The sequence below is a fragment of the Sycon ciliatum genome, chromosome 1 (assembly GCF_964019385.1).
Source record: "Sycon ciliatum chromosome 1, ocSycCili1.1, whole genome shotgun sequence".
Lineage (NCBI taxonomy): Eukaryota > Metazoa > Porifera > Calcarea > Leucosolenida > Sycettidae > Sycon > Sycon ciliatum.
In genome coordinates, this window is record NC_088643.1 from 38,059,478 (window position 1) to 38,075,277 (window position 15,800).

Sequence of the window (15,800 nt, forward strand, 5' to 3'; positions counted from 1 at the left end):
AAGTGTACTTATCACATACCACGTGAACTCTTAGGCTGTTTGCAGTGCGATATACTTACATGTGCATGCCCTTGCCGCACATTCACACTCCAGTACAAAACATAATTATGCAAATATGTAATGCACATAATGTAACATTCTACGCTTGAAAGCAGATCAGCATTCGAACTTTTTCATTGCCTTCAGGCTGCAACAGCATATTGCAAGAGGGCACAATGGCCCAACCCAACATCTTCCCGTGAACACCATCGGCCATGGCAGTACAGACCATCTGACATCACTCACACCACCCACATAGAAGAGAAGCAATGTTGATACTTCATAGTTAACACGTTACAAATACTACTGAGAGTGCATATAGGCAGTACACCAGGTTCAGGATGCATTGATCCATTCTTCTGCTTCAACTACCTTAGCTGCTCATTTGATCTATGGCTATGCATGCTGTCATCAGCGAGCCACATCATTTCGAAAGACTGATGACAGAGAGATCATTGTGCGTGTGTAGTCACAATACTATCAGAGAAATACGTTTGGCTAATATAGGAATACTGTGGACAAAATCGTACACAATAACCTGCCTTGAAGCAAATCTCAGAAAGAAAGCGCTGTGCAGATGCATGTCAGCCGCTTCAGATTCAGTCACTTCGTGAGATCCAATATTCTTCCAACTGTACTGTTCAGCCTTCGGTGATCCACAGAGACAGACAAACAATCTGTTCCGTCCTTCCACATGAGAAACAGAGAGGGAACATGTTCCAGTTCATTCCAGTATGAAGGTGGTGGAAACAGGCAATGAAAGTCATCGTTGGGCCAACATGACCAGCCTTCAGACATGAGTTCTCAGAGACCTTCGCTCATCATAATGGTATTCACCCTTGGCTACAATCCTGCAAAACACGTGAAAAGATTGCAGCAAAACAAACTGAATGTTATAAAGAAGCAATTTAGGAAAACTATGCCTATCGTATTTGTAGTACAGTGAAGCTGAGATACAACACCCAGCAGGCAGGCAAACTTGATAATATCCGATGAATTAGCATGCCTGGTCATGGCACACCGGGTACAAAATATGCAACCAGCATAACGTTTCCACCAGTATTGATAATCTATCGTAACGTTATTATCAAACTACATAACTGCTAAGAATGTGCAACTACTAACATAAGGTACGATCGGCTTCGAAATCCAATGATTATGAGCAAGCGCGCATATATTTCTACATGTGCCATGTAGATAGAGTGTTTCATCAGGTTCAGTAGGCATGGATCCACAGTTCATTGTTCTGCTTCAACTACCGTAGCTGTGATGTACAAGTTTTGATCTCTGGCTATGCATGATGGTATTAGTGAGCCCAATGGCCTACAAAAGCCGAAGTGATGAAACTTTCTGCCGTGGGCAGAGGGATCATCGAGTTGCCCACTCTTGGTTATGTACTCATGCCATGACCAACTATCAGTGCACAAGTACTGCTACGCCCTCACTATGATCCATTGCAACAATATCACCAGGCACATGCATGCTACTGCAGCCATTAAACCAAGAGTCGCAAATAGGAAAATCTTTGCTGTGAACCACAGCTATAAGGTGCTTTGAGTCCAGTTTTGTGGGAAAGTTGCACTGCACGATGCACAATACCACATTGAGCGAAATTCTTTTTTTTCACATAGCGTGAAGTGTCTCTCGAGAAATGCAATGCACAATGCATAGCACATCGCAGAAAAATCTTGTATTGCACCTGCAGTCTAAAACTACTTGCCAGCCAGAGCTCTTGAGTCACATGCACCAGCATGCAGGAAGTGATGCCCATCACGTGTCACCCAACCTTGAAGTGGAGCTGGACTCAATTTCCCGTGATACGACCTGTGATGGAGCTGGAACAACCAGCGATGCAAGTTTGCAGTCCAATTATTTGAAACTGGCCCGCTATGTTGCTGAGAACGTACTCAAGGCAACATTTGAGAAATTACCTTTCGAAAAAATGTTCGGTACAAACCTGGCCGGATATTGTTTAAACTTTACGGTCTGTGTGAAGAAAACAACTATTTTATTGCATAGACTAAAGCTATCCAGCTTTATCGATAATTTTCACGAAATGAAAGAAGGACCCTCCTCCACCCACCCACCCACCACCCCCCCCCCCTCCCCCCCCGATTGATGTCTGTAATATCAGTATTTTTCGAAATGAAACTCCCCTTGACCCACCCACCAACGAAACTTTTTCTCTTCGTGTAAAAGATCGACAATTATGGACCCGGCATTATCGATAATTTTCACGAAATGAAAAGTTTAGTGATGAGTAACTTGTGACCGTCCCCCACCCCCACCTACTCACCCCTCAACGAAAAATAGCTGGAATGGACTAGTGTTTCAGCTATCAATATTTTTCATTACGAAACCCTTCTTGACCCACCCGCCCATGAACGATTTTTTTTCTCGTTTCTTGTTAAAGATAGATAATTATGGATGGCCCCTAACGTGCCAGGGTCGAATGAATGGACCGTAGAAGATTGTTTGTGATATCACACGATCAGAACAGGTGACAACCAACACTACATGGCTGTATACTTGATGTGCTGCATTTACTGGGTGCAACGCAGGGAGTTGTAGCATCTAGGTAGATGGCACAGGCGACTGTAAAGCTAAATGACATGGGGTTCGACCCAGGGGTTCCTGTTTCAGCCACCCCTGGGGCACCATTGGGCAGATCTATACACGCTCGTACATGGCATTGCTAATCTGGGCCGTTCTCAGGGTCAGTAGGTCAAGGCCGTGATTGCACAGATCACGGAGAACCTCCAAATCCTGACCCAAAATTCTATAAAGTATTGTGTAGTCTCCCTACAGTGTAGGTGCCATGACTCCCTGGCGCGATGTACCTGCTGGTAAATAGACAAATTGCAACCAGGCCATAATTTGGATAGAGCAGACGATCCTGTCCTGGACCCTGTTCCACATTCAAAGTATCTAGACTCATTATAGTGAGGGAGGAATATTGTGGTACTGACTCCGATTTTCATGCGCTAAGAAATTATCAAGTACAGTCGTCCCTCTCTAATCCGGCACCTTTTGCTACGGCGTTTTCTGCTGGATTAACGAGGGTGCTGGATTAAGAAATCCTGCCCTCTGACCCGGCCCTACCCAATTGCATGTATGTATCATATGTACGTCAAAACGCAGGGTTTTTTCGTGTCGACCCAAGTATTTGGTGCACGGCTATATATTCTCAATTGTTCTCCGGGAATATACACAGTGATAAAGTGATAAAGTAAAACAGAGAACATGTTCACATGTACTCTTGCACACACACGCACACACACACACACACACACCTGAAAATTGGCAGGACACTACTCCTTGCTAAAATAAGAAAGTATGGTTGACTGCCGTTGTCTCCTGGACAACATTGACCAGACTGGCCTAGCCTGGCCTGGCAAGGAGTGCACCTGTACGGTACGCGATTTACGACTGCCGGATTATGAAATCAAACTACGTGCAGTTTGAGCGATTCGTTTCAAAAAGTCACTGCCGGAGGCGGAATTCAAGTGCCGGATTAAGATGAAGGAATTGAACGAAAAAAATCGGTTTCGTCAGAAAGTGCGCCGGTTGGCAAGGGTTCCGGATAAACAAGTGCCGGATTAGAGAGGGACGACTGTATATGTAACTGTAAGTGATAATCACTCAAAGTACGAAGCTAACAGTAATATTCACTGGTTAGAGGGAAAGGCACAAACGGGAAAGGTCTGAAGAAAAAATTGACTGTCATCACCAGGATTCGAACCAGGGACCTTCGCTTGAGGCCAGCGATGCTCTAATCACTGAGCTAAGGTGTAGCCGTCATCCCAGCCGAGATCGTTCAACATTTTCTTCAGACTTCGTAACGCACACTAACAGCATCAGCTAATGGTATATGTACTCTTTTTCGATTGTACATGCAAGCTCTACCTTGTGATGTTGAGCTCTCTTCGTTTGGTGGGGGTACTCCGATCGTCTAATGTGAACCACAGTCCACCTACAATTCTACATTTGCAACGTTGTCCAATGTGCATCGGCACTCATTGTACATAACTGTTACAGCAGAGTGTAGATTATCCGCACCCCTCGGGCGCACGCTTTCTCCAGGGGGTTCGGATGGGGAAAAATTCTGATAAGGGAGCAGTCACACATCCATCTAAGACTTGCACATTCCTTCACGTTTCCATCATTTCTCACATTCTCTTCACAGGAACTAGACACACTCTAGCTCCTCAATATGACACCACGGTGATACATTGTTGCTCCAACCTGTTGCAAACTATCTTGTGCACCGCTTGAATGGTGCTTGGGGTTGGGGAAAATGAGCAGAAGCTCATTTTCGTCCCTTCAATTCAATGGAAACTGGCATTTCGAATAAGTGATTGTTCGGATTATCGGCATTCTCCTGTACCATAAAGTCGCGGATAAAAGCCGGGCTTATAAGCACATGAGCCGCTTTCTGCATCAGGCTTTAATGCAAACCATGCTTATATGCACCACTGATATTTTTGCCAGACTTGTATTCCAGGCTTCTACGCGCGACAAGCGTAGATCTACCACTGACTACCAGTATGGCGGCAGTTTTACTATGCACCGTACATAGCGCATGCACTCTTGACCCACCCGATCCGCGCTTGCATAGAAGCCAGGCTTCTACGCGCGACAGGCTTATATGCATTTAACCCGTTTGATTTTCAGGCTTCTATCTGCGATGTGCTTGTATGCAAACCCGGCTTTTATCCGCGACTTTACGGTATTCATATTCACGCTTTCGGTACAGTCTGGAACAGGAGATCCTAGTTCGACTCAGACTGCCCTTTCCATAATACGTTTCCCATGTACTCGCAGTTCTTTTATCGGAACATCTTTTCTTCCCAACCTCAAATCCTGTGCAACACCGGTTGGCTTTCCTCAGTTTCCTGAGTGGTGTTACCTCTCAATAGAAGCATGAGTGGCCATTCAATATACCGGTATAGTAAAACATGTCCATAATTATCGGAGAAAGGATCGGATGTGGCTAAATAATTTGAAACTGTTCACCTCTCCTCACTGCGCTCTTGGCCCACATTTACCACACCATAGCGAGGAAGTTCGTTCTTGGATAGATGCTCTACATCCTCCAGACATCTATCCAAGAACAAACTTCCTCGCTATGGTGTGGTGAATGTGAGCCAAGAGTGCAGTGGTGGACAGTTGCAAATAATTTTACTACAATGTGCTAAGCAGAACAGAGGTACTCGCACCTGGGTGGAAACTATTCTGAATTTTGAATGCCAGGGAAGGCTGAAGGATACCCATGAAACCACTGCCAAAGCAAACACGAATTTGAAAAGCAGTGCATGCATGGTGGCGGTGGGAAAAAGCAGCCAAGGAAAGTGTGTACATATTTTTGTTGAAAGCACGAGAATTCAAAGAAAGCTGGCTGCTTCCTCTATTTCCATGATCGGCCAGTGCCTGCAGCACGAACAGTACATTGTAATACATGTATGTGCATAGACAGACAAATAAACACTAACCTGAGCATGGGTACCGCTTGTATTCGTGGTCAGGAAAGTGAAAGTACGAACGAAGGAGAAGAAGATTGTTGACCATGGCGAACAACTGCATATCCAGAGGGCACACGGCTTGCCAGAATGGGTCGGCTACATCTTCGCTAATTTTCTATCCTAACAACATTCAGCTTCGAGGTCAAGGACGACGGCATTTTTGGAAGGAAATTTCGAATTTTGGAGAAGAAGCTTGCTTTCGGAAAAATGTTCCTTTCACGCAAGGCAGCATGCCAGGTCAGGCGTGTGAACCAGGTGAACTGTGTCAGCAGATCGACGTTTACGTTCCAGGCCGACAGTTTTTTGACCAAGCCGTGAATCGCCCTCGCTCTGACTCGCCCGGCTACGAAGGAGTAATTTTACAACTCTTCAGGCCAGCTACAGGTCTCTGATGCAGAGCTGCAAGTGACGGATATCGGTCATTTGCAGCCACTACACTTGACTACTTCTTTGGGCCTCCTGGTCGTCGCAATCTGATAGAGAGGTTTTGCATTCCGAATTTCGGAATGATTTTCGACTGTGCTTTTCCGAAAAAAGCGCGTTCCGAAAAACGGTATTTTCAGTGTTTTGCATTCCGAAAATCTGATTCGACTTCGTTTCCAAGGGTTGCCATGCAAAACAAAATGGAGAGCGTCGAAGGGGTTGAGCAGGATCAAATCCATGTGCGCAGGTCAAACTGAATTTGGGTGCGGTTCGAAGACGAGGACGGACTGATGGTGGACCAAGTGATCCAACAGCTGAAGACGAGGTTGGCGAACTACTGTCTTGTACTGTTAGTAGGCTCCAGGGCAAAGGAAGATAGAGTGTGATGAAGTGTGAGAAGATTAGTCAACATGGCGAGATCAGCGAGAGCAGCAAAACCAGCAAAAATCAAAACTACATACGTGGAAAAAATTCAAATAATCGAGAGCAGCAGAAAGCAAAAATACAAACATGAAAAATACACTTTTTTGTATTCAAATATGCACTCCCAAACATGAAAGAGCCGAAAATCTATTTTCGGAAAACCATGCACTTTCGCCACCACACTTCCGAACAAAGTTCGACTACTTTTTCGACTCCTGCCGCCACATTCCGAAAATAATTCCGAAATTCGGAATGCAAAACCTCTCTAATATACCTCCCCGGGGATCCCGGCCCTCCCGGGCTGTCCCCTGCCGGCCTGGGGGTCAAATCAGGGAGTACATGTAGTACCAAGAGTACACATGGTCCATGAAAACCTGAAAACCTTTCATGTAGACCCGGGTGCTCGAATCAGAAACGATTTGACAGGTGTGAAATTTCTCATCTGTAAATCTCAATAATGTCAGAATATTTTTGGAGAGGCGATGGAACAGGGAAGAGAGTCTGGCTTGACCCACCCAGCAGGAATTCAGAACCTGGGTGCGCTATAGGGCTTGGCGGATAATGCCGGCAGAAAAATTGGCAGAATTAAGTACATTTTCTGGTAATTTTATGCATGTTTGGTATGTGGATAAAGAAATGGAGCAGAATTCGAGGAATTGCCCGCCATAAGGTTTGTATGGTTCTGCCAATTTCGGTGCAAAAAAAGCAGAATCTGCCACCTTTTCGAGCATTATCCGCCAAGGCCTAGTGCGCTACAACACATGCACAAGCTACAGTACGCAGTAAAATTGTCGTATTTCCTTCGGATACTGTATTTTATTTGAAAATTGGGTGCTCGAATCAGAAACAGCGAACTCGTCAGATCGTCTCCGATTCAAGCACACGGGTACGGGTCTACCATCGACAGTCGTCTACGCTTGGTGTGGCAGTTGAGGGCAGGGAGTACAGGGGCGTGCTCGGCCCCCCAACTAGGGGGGTGCACGGGAGCCGAGGGGAGCCCCCCCCCGGCCCCCGGCAATTTTCTGCAATTTGTTTGCAACCTTTCTTGAATTTTAGGGCATATTTGCATACATTACAATTGCAATTACCCAGATTGAAAATTTTACTACTCGTAACTTACTACTTCATTTTTGAGAGCAAGATGGTCAGTGGAGCCGCAGATTCAGCAGCGCAGGTCTTTGGCAGCACCGTACAGGAGACCCATATCCTCGAATCAAGGACCCAGCAAAAAGTGGGTCGCGAGTATTTCAAAAAGCGTTTACCGGGCAGCGCTGAAATTTGGCATACCGGGCCGTATGTTGATGGTATTTGTGAAAACTAAACGAAATCGGAACAAGTTTAGGTACAATTTCAGGGTGTTTCTGTTTTGGTACCCTGTGTCTCATTCGAGCACCCGGGTCTACGTTTTTTCAGCCACATCTAAAGTTCTAGGCAGGGAGTCGTAAAATACCGGTATTTTACGACTCCCTGGTTCTAGGCAAGCTACGGCCAAATGCAAGTGGAAGTGCTATCCTTCATTAAAAAATGACACACCAATTATTTGAATCATAAGTATAATGTGAAAGTAGGACATGATTCAAGACACTTTCCAAAGTGGGATCATTCCCATTTTTTGAGACAACGGGCAAAAATGGGAATGATCCCACTTTGGAAAGTGTCTTGAATCATGTCCTACTTTCACATTATACTTATGATTCAAATAATTGGTGTGTGATTTTTTAACAAATTAATTATTTGTAAAATGGCATCACAAACTAGGATATTCGGTCATCAATGTTCTGAAGTTTATAGATATCACTTCAAGGATTGCTAGTGCGCTAGTGGATGAAAAATTAATCTGCCAACTGCATTGTATGCTGCGAAAGCCGTGTTTTTGTATTTGTAACTAGTGGCTGTGTCATACGGTAGAATAGGATATGTAGCATCGCATGCAGCCATGTTTTCGTTCTCTCAGAGTGTATTCCTTTACCTACTGTTCTTCATTTTTGTCTTTAGTGATGGCAAGACGGCCTGACGTCGTCCAAAGGCCCTGCGGAAGCAATTCACTGCCCTCCTCGTCCATTCGGGGGCTTATTTTACACATTTTACACCAAATGGCAAAGCACCCACCACTAGTGCACTAGTATACGGACGTGGCAGGGAGAATTAAATTGTATGCACCAAATGTTCAGGTCAATGTTGATCTACGATAAACTGGCTCTCATTTGCCACCACCCATGTTTCGATACAGCCATCCGGAGCAGAGAAACAGCCAGAAGAAAAGCAAATAATTACACATTTGTTAACACAAATGCCAAATGTTTAAAAAAAAGCCAAATCACTTCGTACTCTTGGTAGTACAAATAATTCCAGAAAAGCTGGGCTGTACTGGGCCATCTCTCCGATTTCGCTCAACTAGTTACTTGATTTTGCAAGTATGGCTTCCTTTGGGGTCTACACCAACCATGCAAAAGGGCTCGTCTCACACACCCAAGTGTGCGTGCACAAAACCCACTACGGCGCTAGGCCAAGTTACGGCCGAGCATAATTGGAAAGGCTTCCTGTCTGAAGCCTTTCCATACTGCCTATTACTGGTACTCGATGTTCCCGGGGGGGGGGGGGGGGGGATCCCGGCAGTTTTGTGACAGGAGAATGGCACGAGAATTACTATAGTGTACCACTGAGTGTACCGCTATACACTTGGTCGATACTTGTCAACACTTTGTCGACACGTTGTTGATACTTTTTGGACACGTGACCCCGTCAGCGGTCTGCTTTGTGCCAATGCCACTCGGTAAACGCCGATGTCGCGTACGAGAAAGCCATCGCGCAACAGTCGCGCGACGACTTTCCCGTACGCGAAATAGTTGAGAACTGCAGAAGTCGACCTGAGGGGAAGGAGAACTGCAGAAGTCGACGAAGACGAACGAGGAGGCCCCTTTTGGTACCCCTGGCGGGAAGGAGAACAGCAGAAGGCGACGAAGTCGAACGAGGAGGCCCCTTTTCCGTACCCTGTACCGCAAAGTGCCAGTGATGAATGTCTTCTGCACCTGGAACGGCCCTGTAAACGCTGTCGCGTCGGCGGACTGAATGCGCAGGGCGAAAGGAATTGCTGCAAAGACGTCCGCTCTAGGCCTTTGGAGACATCGTGGGAACTCCTTCCGGTACCCCCGCTACCGCAAAGTGCCATTGATGATCAATGAATGCCTTCTGCAACTGGAACGGCCCCCGAAACGCTGTCGCCTCGGCGGCCTGAATGCGCAGGACGAAAAATATTGCTGCGAAGACGTCCGCTCTAGGCCTTTGGAGACATGGTGCGAACTCCTTCCGGTACCTCCGTATCGCAAAGTGCCAGCCAACTGAATGCGCAGGACGAAAAATATTGCTGCAAAGACGTCCGCTGTAGCCCTTTGGAGGCATCGTGCGAACTCCTTCCGGTACCCCCGTCCCGAAAAGTGCCATTGAGAATGCACTGACCTGACGCCGTGACGGGAAGGAGAACTGCAGAAGTGGACGACGACGAACGAGGAGGAATCACGACGAGCGAGCAATGGCAGGACTGTAAGTAATAGCTCAATTATAATTGAGAACTTGACATTCATGGCACTTGCCAGTTGCCACTGCATATTTCTAGTTGTCCACTCACAATGGCTCTCCTCTGCCCCTGTGTGCCCACGGCCGGCCGCCCTGTTGCTGCACTGGCCCGATGAATTGAATGTCTTCTGCAACTGGAACGGCCCCGTAAACGCTGTCGCGTTGGCGGACTGAATGCGCAGGACGAAACATATTGCTGCGAAGACGTCTCCTCTACTGAGGCTCTCATAGACGACGGTAAGGCACCCCTTGATATGTTGCCAGTGTGTGCCAGGGTATCGCGCGATGGACTCCACTTCCACCTATTTCGCCACCACTGCACACTTTCACTGCTGACATGAAAGGACGTCACCGAGACGTGATCCGTGACGCTATTCGTGCTCGTCTTCTGGACGATGCAGAGAGAGTGGACGATGTGCGGATCGACAATGTCTGCGGGTACTTCATTAAAGTTACCCGTGACATAACTAGGATAGAAGTTAATCACTGCAAAGACATTGCCAAGTATGTGAGGACATTGGACTTGACAGAAGAGTGCACGGGCGACGTTGACAAAACATACTGCGGTGACTGTCACCATCATGACAGCAGGGCACGTCGCACGCAGCATCGCAGATCGTGTTGAATTCCGCATCATATTGCAAAATTGCTCCTGTGCATGCAAGTGGATTTCATTGCACTTCTCCGGCAGTTTGGGAAATGCTCGATTATGATAATTCTGCGTGTGAGTGCACTAGCCCTGAACATACATGTAGGTGACCCGTTTGTGGTGTCTCATAGCAGGCTGAGCAGATAGCACGTTCCAATAACGTAGTCCTGCGGAGAGTTCGAGAAGCTGTTGTTGGCACAGCTCCCAGCAAGCCCCGTCCTATTCGTGTACTGCCTCTCCAAAATTGGAAAGGAACTCCTCATGAAAAGGAAGCAAGGAGCAGTTTCAGTTTGCAACCCTGTTTACGTGTCCCATGATCTGACTCGTACTGAACAATCTAAGCGAAATAACGCGTCTGACCTACATTTCGGAAACTGCGACAGAATGGCATCCGATGTACTCTGCCTAGATGCGTGATCATGTTGAAGGGCAACGCCATGACAGACGAAGAAATCGTCATGCATCTCTCAAAGACCACCTAGGGGTGCGAAAGTGGAACGGCAGCTGCTGGTGTGGGGGCGTGCTAGGCCTTTGGAGGCATCGTGCGAACTCCTTCCGGTACCCCCGTCCTGAAAAGTGCCATTGAGAATGCACTGACCTGACGCCGTGACAGGAAGGAGAACTGCAGAAGTGGAAGAAGACGAACGAGGAGGAATCATGACGAGCGAGCAATGGCAGGACTGTAAGTAATAGCTCAATTATAAATGAGAACTTGACATCCATGGCACTTGCCAGTTGCCACTGCATATTTCTTGTCCACTCACAATGTCTATCCTCTGCCCATGTGTGTCCACGGCCCTGTTGCTGTACTGGTCCGATGAATCGAATGTCTTCTGCAACTGGAACGGCTCCGTAAACGCTGTCGCGTCGGCGGACTGAATGCGCAGGACGAAACATATTGCTGCGAAGACGTCTCCTCTAGACGACGGTAAGGTACCCCTTGATATGTTGCCAGTGTGTGCCAGGGTATCGCACGATGGTGAATGAGGAATGATGAAGGGTACGGTGGGAAGGTAGACCTGTTACCTTCTAACACGTTATCAGGTGGAGAGTGTCTTGTACTCACGTTATCAGGTCGAGAGCGTATTGTACTCGCTCTCTCTACACCTGTACAGTCAGACCTCGCATAACCGCACACATCCGTTTTCCACAAAAATGTCCGGATAGGCGAGGGAACCGGATAACTGAACACAAGTTATGCTGGATACATCACGTATGCTGAAAATCTGTAACCAGTTATTTTCTTCCGGATGGCGAGGGATCCGGATAAACGAGGACCGGATGAGCGAGGTCTGACTGTACTTCATTACGTTTATAAAAAAATAACCCTTCCCGTATGTCACGCGATTGTCGCCTTGGAGTTGACCAATGACAGATCTAACAGCGCGGGCTGGAAAGCGCGGTCCTGCGTGCTCAAAGGTGATGGAACTGGATCCATTACCCGTCGTCAAGTGACGACGGGCAGGAACGGATTCCACTGCCCATCGGGCAGTAGCCACTGGACTGACTCTCTACTTCAAGGTCTTTCATTGGTTCGAAGTAGTGGAATAGCGCGAGCTCCGGTGTGGGGAGCAAACCTTTCATTGGTTACTAATAAAATAACTAAAGCAGAAGAGCGACTGTTTGCAACCACAACTGTCATCATGGTGCTCCAACATTTGATCTGCAACTGGGAGAAAAGTAGCCCCTTTGTTGAACGATATTGGCGATCTGAATGAGCTCCTCCGAAAAGTTGAGGAAGAGACTGAAACTTGTGTTGCGGAGTCGCTCGCGAAGGAGATCTTGGACGAGCCGGATGAGCCTCAACCAAAGCGCGCAATGCTCAGCAACCTGCAGGATCCGCGCAATTAGCCGAGGTTTCCGATCAAGACGTGGGAAAAATCCGTAGGAACAGAACACCCAGAATGCCCGATGCCCAGTCGACAATGTCAATGCTAATGCATTGACTAATGCTGGTGAAAACGATAAAAAAATTAACCCTTACCCTAACCTTAACCCTAACCCTAGCCCTGATCCAAAACCTAATACTAAAGCATACAGCTAATTGCAATTCTAAGCCTAGCCCTGACCTAACGCTGGTGAAAAAGATTAAAAAACGATCAAAACATTAACCCTAACCCTAACCCTAACTCCAACCCTAACCCTAACGTCCCTAACCCTAACCCTAAACCAAAATCTAATACCTAATACCAGCTAATGGCAAATCTAAGCCTAGCCCCGAACTAATGCTGGTACAAACGATTAAAAAAACATTAACTTAACTCTAACCCTCACCGTAACCCTAACCCTAACCCTAGCCCTTAACCAAAACCTATCCCCAAGGCGTACAGCTATTTGCAATACTAAGCCAGGCCTTGAACTAATGCTATTGAAAAGATGAAAAAAACGATAAAAAAACATTAACCCTAACCCTAATCCTAATCCAAAATCTAATACCAGGCATACAGCTAATTGCAATTCTAAGCCACAGGCAATGTGAATTGTGCTGCAAACGCAAAACCGAAACCTAACCCAAACCCTAACCCTAACCCTAACCCTAACCCTAACCCTATCCCTAGCCCTAAACCAAAGCCTAATACCAAGGCGTACAGCTAATTGCAATTCTAAGCCTAATCCTGAACCAATGCTGGTGAAAACGAGTATAAAAACGATAAAAAACATGAGCCCTAACCCTAACACTAACCCTTAGCCTAACCCTAACCCTAACCCTAAGTAACCCTAACCCTAACTATTAACTAAATATAATTCCAAGGCGTATAGTCAATTGCAATTCTAAGCCTTATGCAACCCTAACCCTAATCCTAACCCTATCCCTAACCCTAACCCTAACCCTAATCCTAACCCTAACCCTAGCCCTAAACCAAAGCCTAATACCAAGGCGGACAGCTAATTGCAATTCTAAGCCTAGTCCTGAACTAATGCTGGTGAAAACGATTAAAAAACCATTAACCCTAACCTTAACCCTAACCCTAACCCTCTCCCTAACCCTAACCCTAGTCCTGAGCCAAAACCTATTACCAAGGCGTACAGCTATTTGCAGTTCTAAGCCTGGCCTTGAACTAATGCTGGTGAAAACGATTAAAAGACGATGAAAAACATTAACTCGGATGGAGAGCCAAGGTTCAATTTATACAAAAGAGAAAGACCAAGGAACTACAAGTTACGCTATACTGTCCACTAACACCACCAGTTACTAAACAATCAGGTCATGCGATAACATTGCACGACACTCACCGACGACTGCTTGTTACCGCTGCTTATTGTCCATCTAAATAATTGTCATAGTCGAAGTACAGTGCTGTTTTACTGGGGCGTTCTGTTGTTCATGATTCTTGTTCGCATAGCTTCCCCTTTTATTGATCTTCGCATCTCTTGAGCCACACAAGTTGTGTGGAATGTTGCTTTGCGTTCTGGAATCGTGGTTTGACCGTATTGTCCAATGGTCTTGCCAGTATCGTCATCGACATGCATGAACATCCGCCAACGTCCTTCACAGCTGAGACTTTCAGCTCGTGCTAATCTTGGTTGCGTTCACCTTCCCCTTCTTATGTTATTTCTATAACTTAGAACCTTCCAAGTTGGAAGGCAGTTGGAGGGCGCATCCAAGATGTGCTAGAGCTGTTAGCCAGTTAGTTGTAGAACGTCAGTACCGTCGGTCAGTGTCGTGCAATGTTATCGCATGAGCTGATTGTTTAGTAACTGGTGGTGTTAGTGGACAGTATAGCGTAACTTGTAGTTCCTTGGTCCTTCTCTTTTGTATAAAAACATTAACCCTAACCCTAACCCGAACCCTAACCCTAACCCTAATCCTAAACCAAAATCTAATACCATGGCGTGCAGCTTATAGCAATTCTAAGCTTAGCATTGAACTAATGCTGGTGAAAACGATTAAAGAACCATTAACTCTAACCTTAACCCTAACCCTAACCCTAACACTAACCCTAACCCTAACCCTAGTCTGAACCAAAACCTATTACCAAGGCGTAGAGCTATTTACAATTCTAAGGCTGGCCTTGAACTAATGCTGGTGAAAACGATTAAAAAACGATAAAAGAACATTAACGCTAACCCTAACCCTAACCCTAACCCTAAGCCTAACCATTATCCTAGCCATAAACCAAAACCTATTACAAAGGCGTACAGGCAATTGCAATTCTAAGCCGCAAGCAAACCGAATTCTGGTGCAAACGAGAAAAACCCGTTAACCCTAACCCTACCCCTAACCCTAACCCTAGCCCTAACCCTAACCATGAACAGAAACCTAATACCAAGGCGTACAGCTAATTGCAATTGTTAGCCTAGCCCTGAACTAATGCCGGTGAAAACGATGAAAAAACGATAAAAAAACAATAACCCTAACCCTAACCCTAGCCCTGAACCAAAAACTATTACCAAGGCGTACAGATATTTGGAATTCTAAGCCTGGCCATGAACTAATGCTGGTGAAAACGATTAAAAAACTAAAAAACATTAACCCTAACCCTAACCCTAATCCTAAACCAAAATCTAATACCAAGGCATACAGCTAATTGCAATTCTAAGCCACATGCAATGCGAATGCTGGTGCAAACGCAAAACCGAACGCTAACCCTAACCCTAACCCTAACACTAACCCTAGCCCTGAACCAAAACCTAATACCAAGGCGTACAGCTATTTGCAATTCTAAGCGTAGTCCTGAACCAATGCTCATGAAAACGATTATAAAAACGACAAAAGACATTACCCCTAACCCTAACCCTAACCCTAACCCTACCCCTAACCCTAACCCTAACCCTAACCCTAACCCTAACCCTAACCCTAACGCTAACCCTAACCCTAACCCTAACCCTAACCCTAACGCTAACCCTAACCCTAACCCTAACCCTAACCCTAACCCTAATCCTAACCCTAACCCTAACCCTAACCCTAACCCTAACCCTAACCCTAATCCTAACCCTAACCGTAACCCTAATCCTAGCGACATGCATACTTTAAAAGACTTAGACATGAAACTATTACTAGGCCTCGGCGGGTAATGGTAGTTATTTCAGCTCAAAATGCTTTTAGCATTGCTAGTTATTCGGTCATATAATGCTCGTTAGAATGCTATTTTGGACTTGTAATGCTAGTTGAAATGGCAATGTGAACCACTCATATGGCATTGTGTCATAGTGTAAGTCACACTGCACGG

General features: G+C 46.1%; 1 long non-coding RNA gene across 1 annotated transcript; it reads right to left on the reverse strand.

The window, feature by feature from the left end:
• Positions 1-300: 300 nt before the first annotated feature.
• On the reverse strand, positions 301-5,886 carry LOC135806987 (uncharacterized). Its single transcript, XR_010551402.1, has 2 exons — positions 5,532-5,886; positions 301-890 (listed from the first exon to the last, which is right to left on the reverse strand). It is a non-coding gene; the product is annotated as an uncharacterized LOC135806987 (long non-coding RNA).
• Between the last annotated feature and the right edge of the window lie 9,914 nt (positions 5,887-15,800).